The following is a 24907-nucleotide window of genomic DNA, read 5'->3' as shown; positions in this document are numbered from 1 at the left end:
AAAAAAAAAAAAAAAAAAGAAGGTAAAAAAAAAAATGCCTGTGGATGACAAAAGAGAATAGTCATGGTTAATGATGGAACTGATAAGGAAGGGTGGTTATTTCTGTGGTGTACAACAATTTAACATAATAATCAGAATTATGACTGATAATATATAACAAGATATACCAGATCTTTTTAGAAATTTTATACAATTTTGAAACACATATTAAAAATGCATTTATACAAATACAACTTCAAGAAGGTAAAACGTTATTTCTTATTTGACAATGTAATACCTCCTGTATAATTTAAGTATAAGTTTATATTTAGGCTATATATTTATACATATATAATACATATACATCTTTTTTTTTTTTTTTTTTTTTTTTTTTGAGAGAGAGAGGGTCTCACTCTATCACCCAGGCTGGAGTGCAGTGGTGCAATCATAGTTCACTACAGCCTCAAACTCTGGGACTCGAGGAATTCTCCTGCCTCAGCCCCAGGTAGCTGGGATTACAGGTGCATGCTGCCATGCTGGCTAATAAAAAATATATATATTTATAGAGACTTGGTCTCACTACATTGCCCATGCTGGTTTTGAACTCCTGGTTTGAAGCAATCCTCCTACCTTGGTCTCCCAAAGTGGGGGCCATCTCACCCAGCCTGAATTCCTCTCCTCTTAAACTCCATGCTGACTATATGTGCTCCACCTCTCTGCTTCTTTTCTTGTTGACATTAATTTTGCCAAAGATAATGTAAACTTTCTTTGGCCTTTTGGGAACAAGATCTCAAACTGACTCCTCTAAGACTTGCTCTTCCATTTATGTTCCTCCTTCCTCTTGCCACCTTTGCTACCACATGAGGGCAACTAACAAAGACTTCTTTTATTTTGATTATTTTGTTTAATATTATTGAATTTTTATTAATTGTAGAAAGAGGGTCTCACTGTGTTGCCTAGGCTGGTCTTGAACTCCTGACCTCAAGCAATACTCTCACCTCAGCCTCCCAAAGTGCTGGGATTACAGGCATAAGCCACTGAGCCCAGCTGGTAATGAAGACTTATAACAGTCCCGGAACTCCCTGAGGACCCCTTGAAAGCCACAGACTCCTTTTCTGGGGTTGGGAGGACCACGGTTTTCCTCTTAGAGTCCCAAGAGTTGTGGGTAGATAGGTTCCTCTCAGGTCTAACTCTCTACTCTTTTTCATATTTAACCTTGATCCTTTTGGCTTTTAGATACGTACATGTGAGTTGAGCATAGTGGCACATGCCTGTAATCCCAGCTACTCAGGAGGCTGAGGGAGGAAGATCATTTGAGCTCAGGAATTTAAGTCCACCCTGGGCAACATAGCGAGACCATGTCCCAAACAAAGAAACAAAACCAGATGGACACATACATGTGTATGATATATGTTGTATCTACATGTATTTATATGTCTATACATATGTTTGTGTATTGTCTACATGGTACCAAATTAACTTAAAAATAAATGAGTGCTCATAAATATGTTGAAATATTTTTTAAGTTTATGTGACTTTAGTAAATCTTTTAGTAGACAAGGCTAGTTTAATATTGTTGGTTTAATAAAAACAACTCTGTCTCCTGAGTTGTCAGCAAAATATGCTTGTATTTAAGTTTCTTACTTTTATGATATTTACCTAACATACAGTAATAAAAAATGGTTACACTTAGAATTTTGCTAAGCTAAATTAAATTATGGATACTTGTTGCATATCTAGGTCGTTTCCAAATAAGATATAATGCTAAGACATTAATTACTAAATTTGAGTTTAAGCTTATATACTTTTGGCTCTGTTTGTCTGTTTGTTTGTTTGAGACAGAGTATCACTCTGTCACTCAGGCTGGAGTGCAGTGGCATGATCTCGGCTCACTGCAACCTCTGCCTCCCAAGTTCAAGGGATTCTCATACAGTCAAAAGTCGATTTTTGACTGTAGAGCTCTTTAAAAAATCTTTTGACCAGGTTTTAGATGGACAAACAACAAACATTCCTGTTTCTTGGCTTCCTTTCTGAAATTTGCACTAAGAACAAGGTTTTGTTTTGTTTGTTTTTTTTTTGTTTGTTTGTTTTTGCAGGGGTGGGGTATATTTGCCTATTAGAGGTCTAGAATAATCACTATTTTATTTATTTATTTGTTTTTCCTAAGACAACTCTGTCACCCAGGCTGAAGTGCAGTGGCTCAATCTTGGATCACTGCAACCTATGCCTCCCAGGCTCAAGCGATTCTCGTGTCTCAGCCTCCTAAATAGCTGGGACTACAGGCGCATGCCACAATGCCTGGGTAATTTTTGTATTTTTAGTAGAGACAGGATTTCACTATGTTGGCCAGGCTGGTCTCAAACTCCTGGCCTCAAGTGATCTGCTTGCCTCGGCCTCCCAAAGTGCTGGGATTACAGGCGTGAGCCACCATGCCCAGCACTAGAATAATCACTACTTAAAGCTGTTGTCTTTGAAATGTTTTAATAAACTTTCTTGTTGAGGGGATGTGGTTCCATTTAGCTCAGGAGAGAAGGCTGAACAAACAAAGGAACAAAAAGTTTTCATCCTATTTAAATATAAACCGATGTTTAAAATCAAAGATATACCTGAACAAATGAGAAAACCACAAATAAACACACATGAGACCAAAACCAAGAAGCCCTTTTAAACCAAGCCCTTCATTAAAACTTGGCTTTAACCAAGTTTCCCAAAGACGGAGCAAAAGTTAGCAGCCCTTACAAGATCCAGACCTCTCCCGAGGACAGCTTAGAGAATGCTTCCCTAGCAACATCTGGGGTGCAGCCCCACATTTGTTCACCATATTCTTTACGGCCTCAGTTTTTCAGCCAAGTGCCTGCCAGACCTTCCACAAAGGCAAACCTTCCCGTGTGTGCCCAGCAGACAGATGATGAAAAGAGACAGTCACTAAAAGAGGAAAGCAAAAGCTGCCCTTGGGGGTGGAAAGAATTATAAATGGGCACCTGAAAACCTCAAGAGTCACACCAAAAATTCAAAACAAGTAACCAAACCAACTCTTATAAATATTTCTCTCCTGAGCTAAAGATATTCCCTGAGGAAAGGAATTTTTTGGTTGGTCCAGAGAACTTGAGCTCTGTTTCAAATCCAATCTCAGCTGGAATGCTGCTTAACTACTTCCCTAAATGCTAACATTTGAAAAACATGGTAAGGTTTACATCTCCAAAGGACTGAGAAAGGCCTGGAAAATGCTGGAGTGAATTTTATAAATCCTGCAGCAAAGTTGAGCAGGCAATTTGAACATTTAAAGAATTTTCTGCAGGTGTTAAAGGAGAACACTCCAGAAAAAAAAGTTTTAGCCTTAAGAGTCCAAATTTCCAAAGGTTGGCCAGGTGCATTGGTTTATGCCTATAGTCCTAGCACTTTGGGAGGCCAAGGCTGGAGGATCACTTGAGTCCAGAAGTCTGAGACCAGTATGGGGAATATAGTGAGAATGCCATCTCCACAAAAATTTTTTTAAAAAAATCAGCCAGGCATGGTGGCACATGACTGCATAAGTCTCAGCTACTTGGGAGGCTGAAGTGGGAGAATCACTTGAGTCTGGGATGTCAAGACTACAGTGAGCTGTAATTGTGCCACTGCAACCTCTGCAGTTTGTCTCAAACAAAACAAAACAAAATAAATTTTCAAAGATATAACTGGGACTCAAAACCTGTAAGCCTTTCTATGGTGTATAACCAGATGCATAAATTATGCCTGAAGAGGGTGCAAGTATGCAGTTCCCCTCAAGATCTGAAGTTTCTTCCAAAGGTAGCCTAAGAAAGTAATGACCCTCATTATTATCAAGGCAATGAAGGGTGAGACAATTAAGATGAATTTCCCTGAGAGATGGCACATTTGAAAAAACAGACATTTTCAGACCCCCGGCTGACTCACAGCTGGTCATCTGACATAAGCCCAACAACGTATGCTCTCTGAGGTGGTAGAGACTGGAGAATAAATTTGCTGGTGACAAAGCCAAGCTTCTGAAGAAATTAAACAGGATGAAAGGAGAATTTTATGATTTTTCCTCCTTATGACAAGCCCTACAAAGAGACAGCAACAAGGGAAATAAAGACCATCTTTGGAAATTAAAGAGCAATAACCAATAGTACCTGAAGCAGATTCACAAGAGTCACAATTCAAAAAATTAATTGTTTTTTCTTTATTTGTAATTTTTTTTTTCCTGCCAATCTGAACCTGGAAAAGAAAAAACAGGGAAATTGTTTTACCTTCTTTCTTGACCAGGTACCAGAAATAGAAGTCTGGGAGAAGCTGTTTGGGTGCAGTGGCTCATGCCTATAATCCCAGTACTTTGGAAGTCCAAGGCAGGTGAATCATGAGGTCAGGAGCTCGAGACCAGCCTGGCCAACATGGTGAAACCCTGTCTCTAATAAAAATACAAAAATTAGCTGGGTGTGGTGGCAGGCACCTGTAATTCCAGCTACTCAGGGGGCTGAGGCAGGAGAATTGCTGTAACCCGGGAGGCAGAGGTTGCAGTGAACCGAGATCACGCCATTGCACTACAGCCTGGGCAGCAGAGCGAGACTCCATCTCAAAGACAAACAAATAAATAAAACAACAAAACAACAACAACAACAAAAAACAGAAGTCTGGGAGAAGCTGACTTTAGTAAGAAATCCTACCTATTTCTATTGGCTTCTGCAAATTCTCCCAGGATTCCACTCATAGATCTTGGAGTGAGTGGAGTGTCTCTACTGGTCCCAAATGAGTTGCCAAATTGTAGAGGAGAAAATATAATTTTTTTCTTTTCCTCATAGGTTCTTATTTGAGACACTCTCCAAAACAATAAAGCCATCCTTGTAATCAAAGCTGGCAACAGAAAACACCTGAAAAAAGGCCTGAATCTCAACCATTCAGGAGGTTTAGAACACAAGAGACTTACCCAATGAATTCCAGGGCTGTCAAGATCAATATATTGCAAAAGGGTCCTGCGGGTACCTTTGCTTGGTCCATGGTGGCACCAGAGATCAAGAGGGAACGTCTCTGTATCCCACTTCTGACACCATGTAATATAAACTAATAAGAAAACCAATGCTGTGGATCAGCAAACAGAAGAGAAGATATTTTAGCCCAGCATGATGGCTCACGCCTGTAATTTCAATACTTCGGGAGGCTTAGGTGGGAGGATCACTTGAGACTTAGGTGGGAGGATCACTTGAGCCTAGGAGTTAGAGACCAGCCTGGGCAACATAGTAAGACATTGTCTCTACAAAAAATAAAATTAGCCAGTCACGGTGGCACATGCCTGTAGTCCCAGCTTGGGAGGCTGACGTGGGAGGATCACTTGAGCCTGGGAGGTGGAGGTTGCAATGAGGCAAGATTGTGCACTGAACTCCAGCCTAGGTGACAGTGCAAGAGACCCTGTCTCAAAAGAAAAAAAAAAGAAGGTATTTTAATTGGGGTCTTTCATGACTTGTGATTTAGGAGACACAAATCTGTTCCATTCAGACAAGACTGGGCAGGGGCTTATAAAGGTTTCTTGCAAGTTTACACAAGTGGAAAATTTTAGCACAATCCATGATTGTCAACATGATTGTCAATGGTTGATTGACAGCTTATATGTCTCTGGGCAATGATCAGCTTAATTCAGCACAGCTGTCTTCTCAGGCGGTTGGTGATTAGACCTGGTGTAAATAGTTCAAATCAAATGCAGCTGCTTCTTAAAGAAGTTGTAAATTTGGCTCAGTTCAAAGAGGTCAAATTCCTTCTGGGTATGTATGTGACTGGGGTCCAACTCCTTATGCCCTCTTGGCTCCTTTTTAGAGACCTCTGACATAATCATCTCCATTTTGGATGTCTTTTCACTCTCTCTCTCTCTCTCTCTCTCTCTCTCTCTCTCTCTCTCTCTATCTATCATTTATCTATAGTATGTGTGTGTATGCATAAATGCTGTTAAGTATTCCTTTGTATTTCACAGAATGCGTAGATTAATTGGAAGATATTTTCCTGTTTTTAATTTTTAATTTTATGTTGAGTCCTCTGATCCAGAGATTGTCTCTCCATTTATTTATCCAGGTATTCTTTCATATCTTTTTTTTTTTTTTTTTTGAGACAGGGTCTTTCTCTGTCACCCAGGCTAGAGTGCAGTGGCATAATTTTGGCTTACTGCAACCTCCGCCTCCTGGGCTCAAGTGATCCTCTCACCTCAGCCTCCCAAGTAACTGGGACTACAGGCATGCACCACCACACCCAGATAGTTTTTCTTTTTTCTTTCTTTCTTTCTTTTTTCTTTTTGAGACAGAGTCTTACTCTGTAGCCCAGGCTGGAGTGCAGTGGCTCAATCTCAGCTCACTGCAACCTCTGCCTCCCTGGTTTCGGTTCAAGCAGTTTTCCTGCCTCAGCCTCCTGAGTAGCTCAGACTACAGGCATGTGCCACCATGCCCAGCTAATTTTTTTTTTTTTTTTTGAGACAGAGTCTCGCTCTGTCGCCAGGCTGGGGTGCAGTGGTGCAATTTCAGCTCACTGTAACCTCTGCCTCCCGGGATTCAAGCAATTCTCCTGCCTCAGTCTCCTGAGTAGCTGGGATAACAGGCACACACCACCATGCCCAGCTCATTTTTGTATTTTTAGCAGAGACAGGGTTTCACCACGCTGGCCAGGATGGTCTTGAACTCCTGACCTCATGATTTGCCCACCTCAGCCTCCCAAAGTGCTAGGATTACAGACATGAGCCATTGAACCTGGTTGTTTATATCTTTTTATACAATCATACAGTTTGATGCAGTCTTTATAGTTAGGTAGCCTAGTTTCTCCTGCTGTTGTAAAGAAAATTTTTCCATTGTATTTCCTGATGTATTCTTTTGTTCCATATATTTAGTTGTGATAAGTATATATAATATGAAACTTTGCCATTTTAGGCGGGCATGGTGGCTCATGCCTGTAATCCCAGCACTTTGAGAGGCTGAGGCAGGCGGATCACAAGGTCAAGAGTTCAAGACCAGTCTGGCCAATATGGTGAAACCCCATCTCTATTAAAAAAATACAAAAATTAGCCAGGCATTGTGGTGTGTGTCTGTAATCCCAGCTACTCAGGAGATTGAGGCAGAAGAATTGCTTGAACCCAGGAGACGGAGATTGCAGTGAGCCAAGATTGCACCACTGTACTCCAGCCTAGGTGATAGAGCAAGACTCCATCTCAAAAAAAAAAAAAAAAAAAAAAAAGCCAGGTGCGCTGGCTCCAAGCCTGTAATCCCAGCACTGGGAGGCCGAGACAGGCGATCACGAGGTAGGGAGCATCGAGACCATCCTGGGCTACACGGTGGAAAAACCCTTGTCTCTACTAAAAAAATACAAAAAACTCGCCGGACGAGGTGGCGGGCCTGTAGTCCCAGGCTACTCAGGAGGCGTTGAGCAAGGAAGAATGGCGTGAACCCGGGAGCGGAGCTTGCAGTGAGCTGAGATCCGGGCACTGCCACTCCAGCCTGGGCGGGACAGAGCGACTCCGTCTTCATAAAACAAAAAACAAACAAAAAAAAACTTTGCCACTTTTTAATACTTAAGTATACTTAAGTTGCTAAGTATTGTTAAAATGGCAAATTTTTCTGTTACATATATTTATCACAACTAAATATATAGGGCAAAAGAATAAATTCACTATTTCCAATCCACTTAATATAGCAATTCAGCATTAAGTACTGTGATTTCTCTGAAATGTATTATTTGGTCTTCATCTTGTTTCCTGACACACAACTTCTAAAATCCTTAAAATCTTCATTTAAATAAACTATTTATTTAAATAAAGACAGTGTCTCCCTATGTTGCCCAGGCTGGTCTCAAACTCCTGGGCTCAAGGGAAACTCCTGCCTTGGCCTCCCAAAGTGCTAAGATTACAGGTGTGACCCACCACACCTGGCCTCCTTAGAATCTTCAAAGTGATGTGTCTTTTTGTATGCTAATGAGTTGACTTAAGTTTGGCAGCCTCTAGGTAACTTCAGTGGGGTCTGGTTACCTGAAAAACGAAGGTCAGAATAAGAATTGGGACTTTAAGCCCCACCCCTCAACCTCCAGGGAGCAGAGAAAGGCTGAAGGTTAAGTTGATCACCAAATGCCAATGATTTACTCAATCATGCCTACGTACTGAAACTTACATAACGAGAGGATAGGGTTCTGCGAGCCTTGGAATAGCTGAACATGCAGAAGTTCCTGGAGTGTGGCGCACCTAGAGAGGGCAAGGAAGCTCTCCATCCCTTGCCCCATACCTCGCCCTATGCATTGCTTCATTGGTATCCTTTGTGATATCCTTTATAATAAATTGGTAAATATGTTTTCCTGAGTTCTGTGAGCTGCTTCAGCAAATTAATCCAACTCAAAGACGGGCAACATAGTGAGACTCCTGTCTCTACAAAACTTTTTGAAAAAATTAGCTGGGCATAGTCGTGCACAACTGCAGTCCCAGCTACTTTGGGAGGCTGAGATGGGAGGACTGACTGAGGCCAGGAGTTCAAGGCTGCAGTGAGCTGTGATCACACCACTGTACTCTAGCCTGGGCAACAGAGTAAGAATCTCTCTCTTTTTTTTTTTTTTTTTTTTTTTTTTGAGACGGAGTCTCGTTCTGTTGCCCAGGCTGTAGTGCAGTGGCACCAACTCAGCTCACTGCAAGCTCCACCTCCCAGGTTCATGCCATTCTCCTGCCTCAGCCTTCCAAGTAGCTGGGACTACAGGTGCCCACCACCATGCCAGGCTAATTTTTTTGTACTTTTTTAGTAGAGATGGGGCTTCACTGTGTTAGCCAGGATGGTCTCGATGGGGTTGAACTAGGTGGCCTCTCAATATCTTTGCATCCCCAAACAGCAGCATTATACATTTAGCCCTTAACTAGAAGCACTCAAGGAAACCCAGACTCTGTGCCTCCTCTTTCATACCTGTCAGGCCACTGATCATGACTTTTCATTTCTAGGCTACTTGCCTTTTCCTTTTTTCTTCTTTTTGTCTTCTTTCCTCCCTTCTCTCCCTGTTTTCTTCCTTCCTCCCCTTTCTTTCATTATCATGAAAACATTTATCTCATATAATGACAAGTCCGGATGAAAACAGTGCTGCCTTTTAATAGGCTTGGTGCAAAAGTAACTGTGGTTTTTGACATTACTAGTAATGATAATGGCCGGGTGCGGTGGCTCACGCCTATAATCCCAGCACTTTGGGAAGCCAAGGTGGGTAGATCACCTGAGGTCAAGAGTTTGAGACCAGCCTGGCCAACATGGCAAAACCCTGTCTCTACTAAAAAATACAAAAATTAGCCAGGCGTGGTGGTGGGCACCTGTAATCCCAGCTACTCAGGAGGCTGATGCAGGAGAATCATTTGAACCCAGAAGGCAGAGGTTGCAGTGAGCGGAGATTGTGCTGTTGCACTCAGGCTGGGCATCAAGAGTGAAACTCTGGCTCAAAAAAAAAAAAAAAAAAAAAATTAATGGCAATAACTTAATATGAAATGTATACTTTTTTTGACAATCTTTTGGGGAAAGGAAAACACATTGTGATTTTGATTACCTTGAGGATGTGCTAGGTATGGCTTGGGGATTTATGTACCTTTAGGGACTACCCTAGAGTAAGCATGTTAATTATAGTGGCTTTTGTCCACTAACTTCAGAAGTAGCCATTAAATAGCTGCAACCTAAGTCCTCAGTTTCCTAATCCTCCCTAGGGATTTATTAAGTTTACTTGTTACGGGATGTTTTTATATGACCAATCTTTATATTTCAACCATCTTGCCTCAGTTACCTCTTCTTGAGTCTTTTCCCACATCCAACTTGTCCTTGGTTTACATCAACCCTTCCAAACTCATACCCTACTAGCTGATCTATTTTTTTTCCCAGTCTTACTTATTACCATTCCAATTCAGGCCTTACACTGCAGCCTCACATACTTCACATACACCATAATATATTATGCTGTAGGCAGTAAAAATTATTTAAACCCTGGCTTCATAGAGTTTGGAATCTTTGGGGAAGCAAGATACATAGACATAAAACTATTATGAATCAATATAGTCTATGGTTGCTTTGAAAATGAGAGTGATATAGAGTGTAAAGTCCCTCATCATATGCCATGAATAATGAAAGATTTAAGCAAAAAAATAGAAAGTATAAAGATGGTGGCTGGGAGTAGTGCCTCATGCCTGTAATCCCAGCACTTTGGGAGGCCGAGGTAGGTGGATCACTTGAAGTCAGGAGTTTGAGACTAGCCTGACCAACATGGAGAAACTCTGTCTCTACTAAAAATACAAAAAATTAGCCAGGCGTAGTGGTGTATGCCTGTAACCCCAGCTACTTGGGAGGCTAAGGTAGGGGAATCGCTTGAACCCAGGAGGTGGAGGTTGTGGCGAGCCAAGATGGTGCTATTGCACTCCAGCCTGGGCAACAAGAGTGAAACTCCAACTCAAAAAAAAAAACATGGTAAGGAGATTTGACAAACTATAGATTTTTACATTTAAAGAATCCTCAAATTAAAAGGTAAATAGAGAACAAAAATTTAAACAAGATGACAAACAGTTAATAACTTTAAGATAGAGAGCTGAATATTAAAAAGTCTTTATGTTCTTGGCCAGGCGCGGTGGCTCAAGCCTGTAATCCCAGCACTTTGGGAGGCCGAGACGGGTGGATCACGAGGTCAGGAGATCGAGACCATCCTAGCTAACACCGTGAAACCCTGTCTCTACTAAAAAATACAAAAAAATTAGCCGGGCGAGGTGGCGGGCACCTGTAGTCCCAGCTACTCGGGAGGCTGAGGCAAGAGAATGGCGTGAACCCGGGAGGCGGAGCTTGCAGTGAGCTGAGATCCAGCCACAGCACTCCAGCCTGGGCGGCAGAGTGAGACTCCGTCTCAAAAAAAAAAAAAAAAAAAAATTTTTTTGTTTTTAGGAAAAGTTCTAAAGCAGGGGAAAAAAAAAAAAAAAGTCTTTATGTTCTTAGGAAAAGTTCTACAGCAGTGGTAACAAGTAAGTAGCAGAACTGGCTTCACTTGCTGAAATCAATGGCAGCTTGCTTTGGTGAAAATGTCTTCAAAAACCATCCAATCAGAGACAGCTGAATGTCTGAAAGGCAGCTAGTCAGCAATAGTCTTGCCAGGACAAGCTACTCTCGTCTCTGTAACTAACACAAGCCATAGTTCTAAGACCCACTATTGCCTCTATAATCAATACAACCGTAAGGGTTTAAGGAAGAAGAAAGAAACACAAAAAGTGGCTCAACAGTCACAGACAAGTTTATTTTGGAGAATAAACCTGAGAGGGGATTCTGGATGGTCTAGGTCAGGAGCCTTCTCTCTGATAGACTAAGGGTATTTAAGGGTTTAGGAAGGGAAAGTTTATAGCAGGTTTGGAGTGTTTCTGGGTGGAGGAGAATTTTATTGTGAGGTTGGGATGTTTCTGGTCAGAGTGGGGATTATCTCAGGGTTGGCATGTTGCTAGTTGGAGGTGGGTTTATCTTGGGGTTGAAATGTTTCTGGTTGGAGGTGTCATTTGTGGTTTATGGTCATGCTGACATTAGCCATTAGGGTGATGTTTTTGGGGCTGGATTTAGGCATTTTTCAATCAAGGGGAACTTAAAATGGTGGTGTTTGTCCAAGATGGTGATACTCTCGCTCTGTCAATCTAGATCCTATAGTTATAAAAGGACAAGGGGCAGTGTGTTCTTTCTGCCTACGTCTTGCTAAGGGGAGGAGTGCAGAAAGTTCTTTCATCTCAGATTGACTGTAGGAATAATGCCATCTGTAGATGTTTTAGGGAAGTTGTCTGTGAAATGGCCATGATCATGTCAGTTAAAAATCTTTGAAAAAGGTTAATTAGGCAGGGTAAAAACATTAGTCCTAGGCACATCATTAGGAGAGGGCCCAGAAATGGGATGACTCATGTTGTGATTTTGTTCCCAAACCAACAATCTATTTGGCTACTTTGGTATTCCCTTAGTCTTTTAGCCCATCCTGTAAGTTTTTCATTAGCATCTCTTACTAGGCCTGATTGGTTGAGGTAGAAGCAACATTCCTCACCCAAATGGCAGAGGCCATTTAAGATCTCCTTTTTCAGCCATAAGATCTAGTTCCCATCTATTTTGGAGGATTACTCCAGCCAAGCAGTCTAGTTGGTCTTGCACTCTTATAAAGCTTCGGGCTATATCTTCTAAAGAACCCTGTAGTTCTGTTGAAAGAGTTTAAAGTGTGTTAAGGAGGTCGTCAATCTGCCTGCTCCCAATCTAAGTCTGGAGGTTATACCCAAGGTGGCTATCAAGGGAATTACATGGATTGCCCTCCTCCTCCTAACATATTGGGCAGATGGAATGGGCAAATGTTGACTAGGAGGAACTAGTACAATGAAGGGAGAAAGATAAACTAGAGTACATGTTCCGGTACAGTTGGTGGGGAGACCAAGATATGTATTGGTTCCATATAAGAATAATAAGCCTTGGCTGGGTGTGGTGGCTCACATCTGTAATCCCAGCACTTTGGGAGGCTGAGGCAGGCAGATCACAAGGTCAAGAGATCAAGACCATCCTGGCCAACATGGTGGAACCCTGTCTCTACCAAAAATACAAAAAAAAAAAAGGCTGGGTGTGGTGGCACACACCTGTAGTCCCAGCTACTTGGGAGGCTGAGGAAGGAGAATCGCTTGAACCCAGGAGGTGGAGGTTGCAGTGAGCCAAGGTCATGCCACTGCACTCCAGCCTGGGCAACAGAGTGAGACTGCATCTCAAAATAATAATAATAATAATAATAATAATAATAATAATAATAGTAATAATGTCTTTGTTGTAAATATAGGCAGAGATATGGAAAGAAAACAAGTGAATTAAAGATGAAGTGTTTTTTCTTTCTTGTGGTTCATTATTCCAGGTGGACAAAGAGGAGGCCAGAGAGACATCTACTATAGTAGAGATATAGGATGAGTTATTCTTTATACATTTAATATAATCAAATGTTGCACCATTGATATTGAGCCTTGGATAAAGGTGGGCACTACGGACAGCACAAATTAGGCCAGAGGCATTGGTTGAGGGAGAGGCTGTAAAATGAGCCAGTTGTGGAAATGCTCCATTTGCATCAGGTGATATGTGATAGTCAACTTGGTTAGTGTGATGGTCAGAGGGGTGTTTAACAATGATAGTGCATTGGTTAGGTGTTAAGGACCCTACAGGGAAATTTCCTTCAGAGGCTGAAAAGCAAAGTGAGGCTTGTTGTAAAAGGGCGGTTTGTGTTTAGTTATGGGCCCTTCAATGGGAGGGCCTTGGGGCTTGAGGCATTGTAGGGAATTGTAATAGGTTTGAAATGATTTGTTGGCTTGATTGGCCCTGGAAGTGGGATAATCACCTACCAGGGTGTCAGCTCTTTCAAAAAAGGAAGCTCCTTTTTGGAGTTTATAGATTACGGTTATGTTTTCTGTTAAAAGGTCATGAAAGGGTGTAGGAAGGGCTGTATAGGCTGAGGAAGACAGTGATGAGCACATCCAGGATTCTGGAGCAAAGGAAGAGTTAGCTTGCTGCAAGAAGGATTATGTAAGGTTTATAGAGCGTTCCAGTTTGAGAGCAGTGAGGAGTGGTTGTATTGGTGAGGTTGATGTGATTACAGAATTTATATTGAAAGAAACAAGCAAAAGGAGAAAAAAGTTATTTGAGTAGGAGTAAAGTCCTGGAAAGTTCCTTGAAGCCATAAGTCCCATAGAATAGTAAGGAGATGATCAGGATGGATAATGGGAGTTTTGTAATGGTACCAGTAAAGGTCCGTAACAAGGTTGGTTGGGAAGCGATGAAAGTTTGAGAGAGAGAAAGAGACATAGCAGCTTATTTAAATTTCTCTTCCATTTCCTCCAGGATTTGGTGAGGCAAAGGGAAGTGGGTTCTGTGGAGACACAAGAGAAGGCTGAAGGGGTTATAGATTTGGTTGTTTTGGTATGTAGTGAAGAGAAGTCTGTTTTCTTGAGAGAGGTATAATGAAACCAGCTGAGGAGTCCCTGGAGTTTTGCTCCTGTGGTGTTGCAGGGATCAAGGGACAGGAGAGACCAATGGGTGGGACAGAAGGATTTATTAGGTGTGTACCAGCCCAGAGGATTAATATGTAAAGGCTGAGCCCTGAACAAAGACAGGGCTTGACTTTTATACATGTATCTGAAAGGGAGTTGGCTATACATGCATCCAAAAAGGGGTTGGCCAGTTTGATGGTGCAAAACCTGTAGGGTGGGCAAGCAGATTTATGGAAGCAGAACAAAGGCAGTTTGTGAAACAGTGACAAGTTGTGCAACCTAAACATATCTTGTGACCTTGCACAGAAGGAAAAACAGGAACTTACAAAACTTTGCAAAATAATTACGAGAATGGCAAGGGGGGAAGGGGAAGCTGAAAGAGGAGAAAACTTATTTTCTCACCCATGCTCCAAGATGGGAGGGAGAGGCTCTGGGGCCCATCCCTTGAGGGCCCTGGCTCTGCAGACAGTGGTGTCAAAGCCCTGCCAGAGCCCTGCCTATTGCGGGGCCTCAGAGTGAGTTAGGCTATTACAAGAAACTTGTTTTTTTTTTTCTTCCCCTTCTTCAGTGGGTGTAGTAAAGATGATCTGGTAAGGCTGGGTGTGGTGGCTTACTTCTGTAATCCCAGCACTTTGGGAGGCTGAGGCGGGGGGGATCATGAGGTCAGGAGATTGAGACCATCCTGGCTAACACGGTGAAACCCTGTCTCTAATACAAAAAATTAGCTGGGCCTGGTGGCAGGTGCCTGTGGTCCCAGCTACCTGGGAGGCTGAGGCAGGAGAAGGGTGAACCCGGGAGGTGGAGCTTGCAGTGAGCAGAGATCACACCACTGCACTCCAGCCTGGCAGACAGAGTGAGACTCCGTCTCAAAAAAAAAAAAAAAAAAAAAGATGATCTGGTAAGACCCATTCCATTTAAGTGTGAGGGGAGGATTGATTGAGGGGAGGACTGAGATCTTTTACCAGAACCTAGTCTCCTGGCTGTAGGAAGCAATTAGAGGAGTCGGCAATGGATTGTGGCAGGTATTCATCAGCATATTCCCAAATGAAATGGCAGATAGTATGCAGAAGAAGGCAAACAAGGCCAGGTGTGGTGGCTCACGCCTGTATTCCCAGCACTTTGGGAGGCCAAGGCGGGTGGATCACAAGGTCAGGAGATTGAGATCATCCTGACTAGCATGGTGAAACCCTGTCTCTACTAAAAATACAAAAAAATTAGCCGGGCGTCGTGGTGGGCGCCTGTAGTCCCTGCTACTCAGGAGACTGATGCAGGAAAATGGTGTGAACCCAGGAAACGGAGCTTGCATTGAGCCAAGATCATGCCACTGCACTCCAGACTGGGTGACAGAGCAAGACTGGATCTCAAAGAAAAAAAAAAAAAAGGGAAGAGGGGAAATGAGAGGGGTTGGTAGAGGTAGGGCTTGACCCTGAGGTGGAGCAAAAGGGTCGAGTGGTCTCCCATATCCCATACATGAGTTCAAAGGAGCTGGGCATTAAAGGCTTATGTGGGAGCACCAAATTTGAGAAGGGCCAAAGGTAAAAGAGTAACCCAGTCTGTATGTGTCTGGAGTGAGTACCTGGTGAGGGTGTTTTTTAGAATGCCATTCATTTTTTCACCCTTTCCCTAAGATTGAGGTCAATAGGGATGCAGAGCTTCCAGGTGATTTGCAGGGCTTGTGCAAGTGTTTGAGTAATTTCAGAAGTGAATTCAGGACCATTATCAGATTGAAGAGAAAGAGGCATCCTGAACCTGGGGATGATTTCTGTTATGAATTTGGAGGTGACAGAGAAGCTCTTTCAACCCATCCTGAAAAGGTATCAACTGGAACCAAAAGAAATCAGACTTTTTTACTGGGGGCAAATGGGTAAAATCAATTTGCCAGTCCTGTCTTGGAAGGTGTCCCCTCGCTTGATGGGTTGGGAAAGAAGGGGGTCTAGTGTCAGAGTTGGGTGAAGCTTTCTGGCAAATAGAGCATTAATGGGAAATGGCTTTCAGCTGTTCCTTTATATCTGGGGTTTTATGTATGTAGAAACTTAAGAAATGTTGTAGAGGGGAATGGCTAGTGTAGAAGAGGTTGTGGGTGTCCTGTAAAATACTTGTTTTTTCAGAGTCAGGTAGGACTAATTTGTTTTGTATGAACCAGTATGGGGTTTGAATTGTGCCCCGCCACGACTGGTTGTTGTATTTGGTGTTCTGGATAAAAGGAGGGGAAATGTTGTGTGAGGGGAAATAGGTATTGAGGAATTGGATGATTGGTTGAGGTGTGCCCAATAGTCAGCCTCACAGTTCCCTAAAGAAATATGGCTTTTATCTGACTGATGTCCTTTGCTATGGATAACTACATCCTTTTCTGGAAGTAGAGCTGCCTTTAGTAGATGATGGATTCGTTTTCCATTAATGATAGGAGTTCCCTTAGCCATGAGATAGCCCAGCTTGCTCCAAATTTGGGCATTGGAATGGATGATTTTATAGGCATATTTAGAGTTGGTGTATATATTAACTTGTTTTTTTTTTTTTTTTTTGTTTGTTTGTTTTTGTTTTTGTTTTTTTTTTGCTAGGATTAGTGCTCTTATTAGGGCAACTAATTCTGTTTGTTGGGAGGATGTGCCCAAAAGCAAACAGGGCAACCTCTACAACTCTTCTTGGTGGGAGAGAGTGGATATCATCATGATAAATGGTAAAATTTGCTATCCATAATTGGAAATATCCCCCAGTGATGGCATATGCTGTTTGGAGGGGAGGATTTTTTGATGCACTGCCATCAATCTGGGGCTCCCTTTGTGTTAGTGGAAGTAAGGTGAGAGAACGTGGTGAAAGAAGCATGAGTGTTGGTCGGGGTCCAAAATTGGTAGCAGAATTAGTGGGGGAACATCTATGAAGAGAAATAGAGGGTTGAAAGAGGGTTGAATGTAGGGCTTGCATGTGAGAGGATGAGATGGAAGTGAGCATCTTATGACTGAGCATACCTTATAGACTGTGAGAAGAAAATACCTAGAGGGGTTCGTAGAATGTGAGTTTTCGTGCCTCAGGGACAATTAAAGAGGCTGTGGCCAAAGTTTTTAAGCAAAGGGGCCAGTTTTTTAAAATGGGGTCTAGTTGTTTTGAAAAATATGCCACTAGTTGGAGGGAATCTCCCATGGGTTGGTCTAACAGTCCAAGGGCCTGATTATGAGAACTGTGTAAATATAGGTGAAAAGGTCTGAGGGGATTTGGAAGTCCTAAAGCAGGGGCCTGTAATAAAGCACGTTTTAGGTGAGACAAAACATGATAAAGGTCTGGGTTGGGAGTGAGTGGTTGATCAAGATTTTGTAGGGCTGGGCACAGTGGTTTATGCTAGTAATCCCAGCACTTGGGGAGGCTAAAGTGGGTGGATCATGAGGTCAGGAGATTGAGACCATCCTGGCTAACATGGTGAAGCCCCGTCTCTACTAAAAATACACACACAAAAAATTAGCCTGGCGTGGTGGCAGGCGCCTGTAGTCCCAACTACTCGGGAGGCAGGAGAATGGCGTGACCCCAGGAGGCGGAGCTTGCAGTGAGCTGAGATTGTGCCACTGCACTCCATCCTGGGTGACAGAGCGAGACTACATCCAAAAATAAAAAATAAAAAAATTTCCTTTTGTGTGTTCATAAAGAGATTTAGAGATAATGGCAAAATTTGCTGCCCTTAATCAGAAATATCCCACTAATCTGAGGAAAGAAATAAGTCCCTTTTTGTTTTAGGAAATGGAATTTGTTGAATGGCTTGCTTTCATGTCAGCAGAATTTCTTGGGTATTTGTATTTATGATTAATCCTAGATATAAAACTTTTGGAGAAGTTAATTGTACCCACATTCAGCCAAAAAATTTAAAAACCTGGTGGCGTTTTGAATACAATATTCTAGAGACAGGCTGCAAATAAATAAATAGTCAACATATTAAAACAAAATGCTAGGTTGCAGAGATAGTTGGGAGAGGTCCAACTGAAGTACCTGACCAAAATAGTGAGGGCTGCCCCTAAACCCCTGGAGGAGGACAGTCCAGGTGAGTTGTTGGGAGTAGCCTGTGTCAGAGTGAGTCCAAGTGAAACCAAAAAGGTTTTGAGAAGAGGGATGTAGAGGGATAGTAAAAAAGGCATATTTGAGGTCTAATACAGAGAAATGGCTAGTGCTGGGAGGAATTCGTGACACTAGGGTATAGGGCTTTGGGACAACAGGACAAACAAGAACAATAGTAGAGTTGATTTGTCACAAATCCTGAACCAGTCTATAGGAGCCATCCAGTTTTTTAAGGGAGAATAGGAGTATTGTGGGGAGAATGGGTGGGAATTAAAATACTGGCAGCCAAAACTCAGGAGATAATGGGCTTGAGTCCCCATAATCCATTAGGGTTGAGGGGATATTGTGGGACCACTATTTAGTGCTTAAGATCCTTCAGTGAAATGGATTGCAGAGTGGTGGGTAGCTGCAATGGGGGAGTTGGTGTTCCATACTATGGGATTTACATGGCTGAGGAATCTGGGATTTAAGTCTGTTTGATGTGGGGTGTGTGAGAAGGGGTTCTGTTCTTGATATAATAATAAATAAGGGTGGCTTTGGTGTAGGTTGATAAATGAATGATTCCTCCCGGTTTGTGTAGGATGTCCCTTCCTAGTAAAGGAGTGGGACAATGAGGAATGACCGAGAAAGAGTGAGTGAGGGTGACTCCCTGAAATGAGTAGTATAGAGGCAGTGTGTTTTATGGGGTTTCTTGTATGCCCTTCCTGCCAACAACAGAAATGGATGAATATCCTAATGGGTCTTGATATTCAGTTAATACAGATAGACTTGTCCCAGTATCGAAAAGAAAGGCAATAATCTTCCTGGATACTGTCCCAATTACCTTGGGTTCCGTAGACTCACTAGATATAAGGGTGAAGGATCCCAGGGATCCTCAGTCATCAGTTGTCAGCACCAACAGTGAAGAGATCCTGTGATGATTGGCGAACTTTATTATGAGCCACACCTGAATAGGGAAGGTGTCCCCATTGGGGGCAGTTCATCTTCCTGTGTCCCCAAAGACCACAAGTTGGGCAAGGCTTGGTGGGAGGCCAGGGGTTAGGACAAGTCTTTGCCCAGTGTCCAGGGTTGCCACATTGGAAACTGATTCCCCAAGAGGTGAGGGAGTTTCCTTTTGGGTTATTAGGAGGCTTTGTGTAACTTGACTTTTGGACAGCAGAGGCTAGCATCTGGTATTTTAAATGGAGATGTTTCTTTTTAAATTTGTGTTCCTTGGCCGGGCGCAGTGGCTCAAGCCTGTTAATCCCAGCACTTTGGGAGGACCGGAGAGGCGGCGGCATCACAAAGGTCGGAGATCGAGACTATCCTGGACTAACAACGGTGAAAACCCCCGCTCTTACTAAAAAAATACAAAAAACTAGGCCGGGCGAGGTGGCGGGCGCCTGTAGTTCCCAGCTTTACTCGGGAAGCGCTGAGGCAGGAGAATGGCTCTGAACCCGGGAGGCGGAGCTTGCAGTGAGCTGAGAATTTCGACCACTGCCACCTCAGCCTTGGGCCGACAGAGTGAGGACTCCATCTCAAAAATAAATAAATAAATAAAAAATAAAATAAAATAAAAAAAATTTGGCGGCGCGTGGGCTCAAGGCCTGTAAATCCCAGCACTTTGGGAGGCCGATGACGTGCGGGATTCCACGAGTCAGGAAGATCGAGGGGGACCATTCCTGGCTAACACGGTGAAACCCCGTCTCTACTAAAAAACTACAAAAAACTAAGGCCGGCGAGGTTGCGCGCCTGTAGTCCCAAGCTACCCGGGGGAGGGCTGAGGCAGGAGAATGGGCGTGAACCCGGGAGCGGAGCGCAGGTGAGGCTGGAGATCCCGGCCACAGCACTCCAGCTTGGGGTGACCAGAGCGAGGACTCCGTCTCAAAAAAAAAAGGAAAATAAAAAAAAAAATAAAAATAAAAAATAAAATAAAATAAAAAATAAAAAATTTGTGTTCCTCATCTTTGTTGTTAAAGATACAGAGGGCCACATTTAGGAGGTCCTGCTGGGGTGTCTGGGGACCTTCCTCTAATTTTTGTAATTTTTTCTGGCTATCTGGGGCAGATTGGGAAACAAATTGGAGGTGGAGAAAAGTTTGACCTTCTTTAGATTCTGGGTCCAAATTGGTATATTTTAGCATAGCTTCAGTGAGGCATGATAAGAAAAGGGCAGGATTTTCCTGGAGCTCTTGTGTAATTTCTGAGTTTTTCATCACTAACTGCCTTATGAGCATTTTTGTCCAGGCCTACGAGAAGACAGGTAATCATGCGGTCTCTTCACCTGATTGGAGACCATTGTCTCCCTGTTGGTAAGTCCAATCTGGGTCTCTATGGGGGACTGCATCATTGGCCACTGGATTTTGTATAGGGGCTTGATTATGGAGTTCATCTGTGTGTGTTTCAGCTGAATGCCGGATGTGCTATTTTTCGTCAGGAATGAGGGTGGAGGTTAGAATGATATAAATGTCATGCCAAGTTAAATTAAAGGATTGGATTATGTTCATGAATTCCTTGCAATAATGAGATGAATTTTCAGAGAAAGATCCAGGTGCTGTTCGATCTGTGACAAGTCAGACATGGAGAAATGGACATGAACATGAGCAATGACTTCAGCTCCAGCCACTTACTGGAGAGGGAGAATGGCAGATGTGGTTTGACTGGTTGGAGTAGTTTTTGAATGGGTAATGGGTGGAGAAGGAGGAGGGGCGGGGTTTGGGGCTAAAGGCTTGGGGCAGGAGGGGCCAAAGGGGTGGACAGGCAAGGAACAGATGCAGAGGGCTGAGAGTACAGAGGGGGTTCATCTGCAGGATCAAAAGGGGTTTCAGAGGAAGGGGTTTTGGAGAAAGGAGAGAGCTGGGGAGGGTTTTCATTAAGAAGAAGGATTTCGTGAGGGTTGCAAGCTTGACGTGGGGAGGGTTGGGATTTAAGGTAGAAGAAAGCCTGAGTATAGGGAACCTCTTGCTATTTGCCATTCCTGGTGATAAAGGTGTCAAGGTCCCTGAGAATTTGAAAGTCAAAAGTGCTGTTTTTGGACCATCGCCTGTCATTATCTAATTTGTACTGGGGTCAGGCTGTGTTGCAATAAAAAACTAAACGTTTTGGCTTTAGGTCTCCCTGTAAGCTAAGTTTGGCAAGGTTGTGAAGGAGACACCCCAGTGGGGAGGACGTAGGAATGTGAGATTGTTTGGCACCATGTAGACTGGTAAGAGGAAGCCAAGGGTGCCTGTTTTTGTTCTAGGCCTCCACAGACAAAAGACAGAGACCCAGAATCCTCTTTACAAAGAGAAGGGTAAAGCTGAGGAGACTGGGGTTCCCCAAGATTTCTTCCAACTTAGTCCCACTGGGCCTCTGAGCACTGGAACGGCAGACCTGACTTTCCCAGGTACTGCAAGAAAGTCAGGGAAGGCAAATCTTATCAGTTGGCTAGATTAGTGTCTGATGTTGGGTGTTCTGGTTAGAATTGGCAGAGGGTCACCCAGACTGGAGCCATGTGAAGGAGAGAGAGAGAGAGAGAAGAGGGAGGAACAGGGGACAAGGGCTAGAGAGCGAAGTATCTGTTGCAGGTGGTTAGAGGTGGATTCCTGAGACCTGAGGGTTTTGAGAACCCACCAGAGAGTAGCCCCAGCCCAAGCCTCACAGTCCCCTTCAGATTAGTTGTCCTCCTCATGCAAATTGCTTGAAAAGTGAAGAGAGAGAAAAGACAAGGCAGGTGGCCAGAGATCCTCAGGATCCAGGAGTTATCCTGGGATGAGCTGCCATTGCCCAGTGCTTCCTAGGTTGCAAGAGAGCCTCTGCTCCCAACACCCATTCCAGGTTTTGACACCAAATGTAAGGATTGAAAAAAGAAGACAGAAACATGAAAAGCAGCTCAACAGTCAAAGACAGGTTTATTTTGGAGAATAAACCTGAGAGGGGATTCTGGCTGGTTTAGGTCAAGAGCCTTCTCTCTTATAGACTAAGGGTATTTAAGGGTTTAGGAAGGGAGAGCTTATCACAGGTTTGGAATGTTTCTGAGTGGAGGAGAGTTTTATTGTGGGGTTAGGATGTTTCTGGTCAGAGGGGGGTTTATCTCAGGGCTGGCATGTTGCTGGTCAGAGGGGAGGTTATCTCGGGGTTGCAATGTTTCTGGTTGGAGATGTCATTTGTGGTTTATGGTCATGCTGACATTAGCCATCAGGCTGATGTTTTGGGGGCTAGATTTAGGTGGTTTTTAATCAAGGGGAACTTAAAATGGTAGTGTTTGTCCAAGATGGTGATGCTCCTGCTCTGTCAACAACCACTGGACAAATGCTTCCCACAAACCTCATAAGATCAGGAGTTTGTTTTCCTTAAGTATATTATGCATATATGATGAATATAGTTTTGATGAATATAGTTTTCCTTTAATAAGTAAGTCATAAATATTTATCCTTTTAATTTCAGATATTGAGAGGTAGACGTCTCCTCTTACAGAGGCAGATAAAAATAAGCAAAGATGTCATTAGATACATGTGCAAAGGGCATGAGACAACAATCCACAAAGGAGGAAATGCAAATGTCTTGAAAAATGAGGAAATGTTCAATCTTTCAAGTAATCATATAAATGCAGATTGAAATATTTAGATACATTTTTCTTTTTAAAAAAAGATTAATGCTGGTAAGGGTTTACTGAAATAAATGATACCAACTTAAAGCCTTGAAAAAATATTTTATCTCAGTAGTTTTATTTTTATCCCTTCACTCATGAGAGAGAGAAAAATAAATAAGGAGAAAGAAAGAGAGAAGAGGAGTGAGAGGGGAAGAGGAAGGCAGAGACGGGACAAAAGAATAAAAAAGAAGAAGGAAAAAGCCATTTGAACAAAATTTGGCTATGTTAAAAATAAAGTCAGATCAGGTATAGAACAAGATCCTGGAGATGTCAAACCAAGTGGTAAGAAATCCATTTTACAGGAGTTACAGCAGTTTATAGAGCATAAAGGAGGAATATGTTGACCTGTGTCAGGATTGGCTGTTATACATTAATATTTCTGTGAGTTCAAGCTGATTTGTCTAGAGCTGATTGATTTAATTTTACTGATTCATGCTGATAAGAATGTAAAACTTATGTTTTATGTTTTATGATTAGAGCTAGCCTTTGGGGGAAATAGGGATGACTTAAAGTTTGGTTACTTGGTTATGGGTGATTGGCCTTGGGGTGTATCTTATCAATGGCCTCCATTCTTATTTTTCTTTGACAATCATGCTAATGAGAGATAATAAAAAAAAATGAAAGAGCCCTTTTGGCTGTCTGAGTAGCACCATAGTGGCTGGCGAGAACAAGCACCAAAGGTGGCAGAAAGGGAGCCAAGAAGAAAGTGGTTGATCCATTTCCTAAGGAAGATTAGTGTGATGTAAAAGCACCTGCTATATTCAATATAAGAAATATTGGGGGCTGGGGATGGTGGCTCACACCTGTAATCCCAGCACTTTGGGAGGCCAAGGCGGGCGGATCACAAGGTCAGGAGTTTGAGGCAAGCCTGACCAACGTGGTGAAACCCCGTCTCTACTGAAAATACAAAAATTAGTCAAGCTTGGTGGCACACGCCTGTAATCCCAGCTACTCAAGAGGCTGAGGCAGGATAATCACTTGAACCCAGGAGGCAGAGGTTGCAGTGAGCCAAGATCGCACCATTGCACTCCAGCCTGGGCAACAGGTGAGACTCTGTCTCAAAAAAAAAAAAAAAAACTAGCTGGGTGTGGTGGTGGGCGCCTGTAGTCCCAGCTACTCGGGAGGTTAAGGCAGAAGAATAGCTTGAACCCAGGAGGTGGAGGCTGCAGTGAGCCAAGATCGTGCCACTGCACTCCAGCCTGGGTGACAGAGTGAGACTCCGTCTCAAAAAGAAGAAATATTGGAAAGATGCTAGTCACCAGGACCCAAGGAACCAAAATTGCATCAGATGGTCTCAAGGGTTGTGTGTTTGAAGTGAGTCTTGCTGATTTGCCAAATGATGAAGTTAACATTTAGAAAATTCAAGCTGATTACTGAAGATTTCTAGGGCAAAAACTGCTGAACTAACTTTCATGGCATGAATCTTACCCATGACAAAATGTATTCCATGGTGAAAAAATGGCCGACCATGATTAAAGCTCATGTTGATGTCAAGACTTCCAGTGGTTACTTACTTCGTCTGTTCTGTGTTGGTTTTACTAAAAAATGCAACATTCAGATATGGAAGACCTCTTATGCTCAGCGCCAACAGGTCCACCAGATCTGGAAGAAGATGATGGAAATCATAACCTGAGAGGTGCAGACAAAATGACTTGAAAGAAGTGGTCAATAAAGTGATTCCAAACAGCACTGGAAAAGTCGTAGAAAAGGCTTGCCAGTCTATTTATGCTCTTCATGATGTCTTCATTAGAAAAGTAAAAATGCAGAAGCAGCCCAAGTTTAAATTAGGAAAACTCATGGAACTTCAAGGTGAAGTTAGTTCTGGAAAAGCCCCTGGGAACAAAACAGGTGGTAAAGTTGAACGAGCTGATGGCTATGAGTTGTCAGTCCAAGAATCTATTTAAAGTTTAGACTTTTAATAGAGACAAAGAAAAAGTCCTATTTGTGGGGGTTGGGGGGTGGGTGGGGAAAGAATAAAAGAGACAATTCAGGTAAGAAATTGAAGAAGTCTAATAAACATTTTTAAAAAACGCACCTCAATAGTTATCAGATGTGAATTACAATAACATATACCACCATGTTTTAATGATTGAATTATAAAGTAATAAGGGTGCAGTAACTGTCTTACGTTCTTCTCTCACTTACTGCTGTCATAGTGGCCCTGTGTGTTTCTAACAATGCGATTTGTCTTGAACTATATTGTTTTCTGTATGCTGGTTTTTTTTTTCTTTGGTTTGGCATGTCTTTTCCATATACTTACTTCTTTTTTTGTTTGTTTTTCTTTCAGACAGCTTCTCTCAT

At 42.7% G+C, this 24907-nt stretch overlaps 1 pseudogene; it reads left to right on the top strand.

Annotated features, from left to right (window-relative positions):
- Positions 1-24510, top strand: part of LOC108523962 (40S ribosomal protein S3a pseudogene) — a 27267-nt pseudogene extending 2757 nt beyond the window's left edge.
- The last annotated feature ends 397 nt before the right edge of the window (positions 24511-24907 follow it).

This window comes from Rhinopithecus bieti, unplaced genomic scaffold, assembly GCF_001698545.2.
Source record: "Rhinopithecus bieti isolate Rb0 unplaced genomic scaffold, ASM169854v2 scaffold_80452, whole genome shotgun sequence".
Classification (NCBI taxonomy): Eukaryota; Metazoa; Chordata; class Mammalia; order Primates; family Cercopithecidae; genus Rhinopithecus; species Rhinopithecus bieti.
The sequence above is the reverse complement of the archived record's forward strand: the minus strand, read 5'-3'. Positions and strand labels throughout refer to the sequence as shown.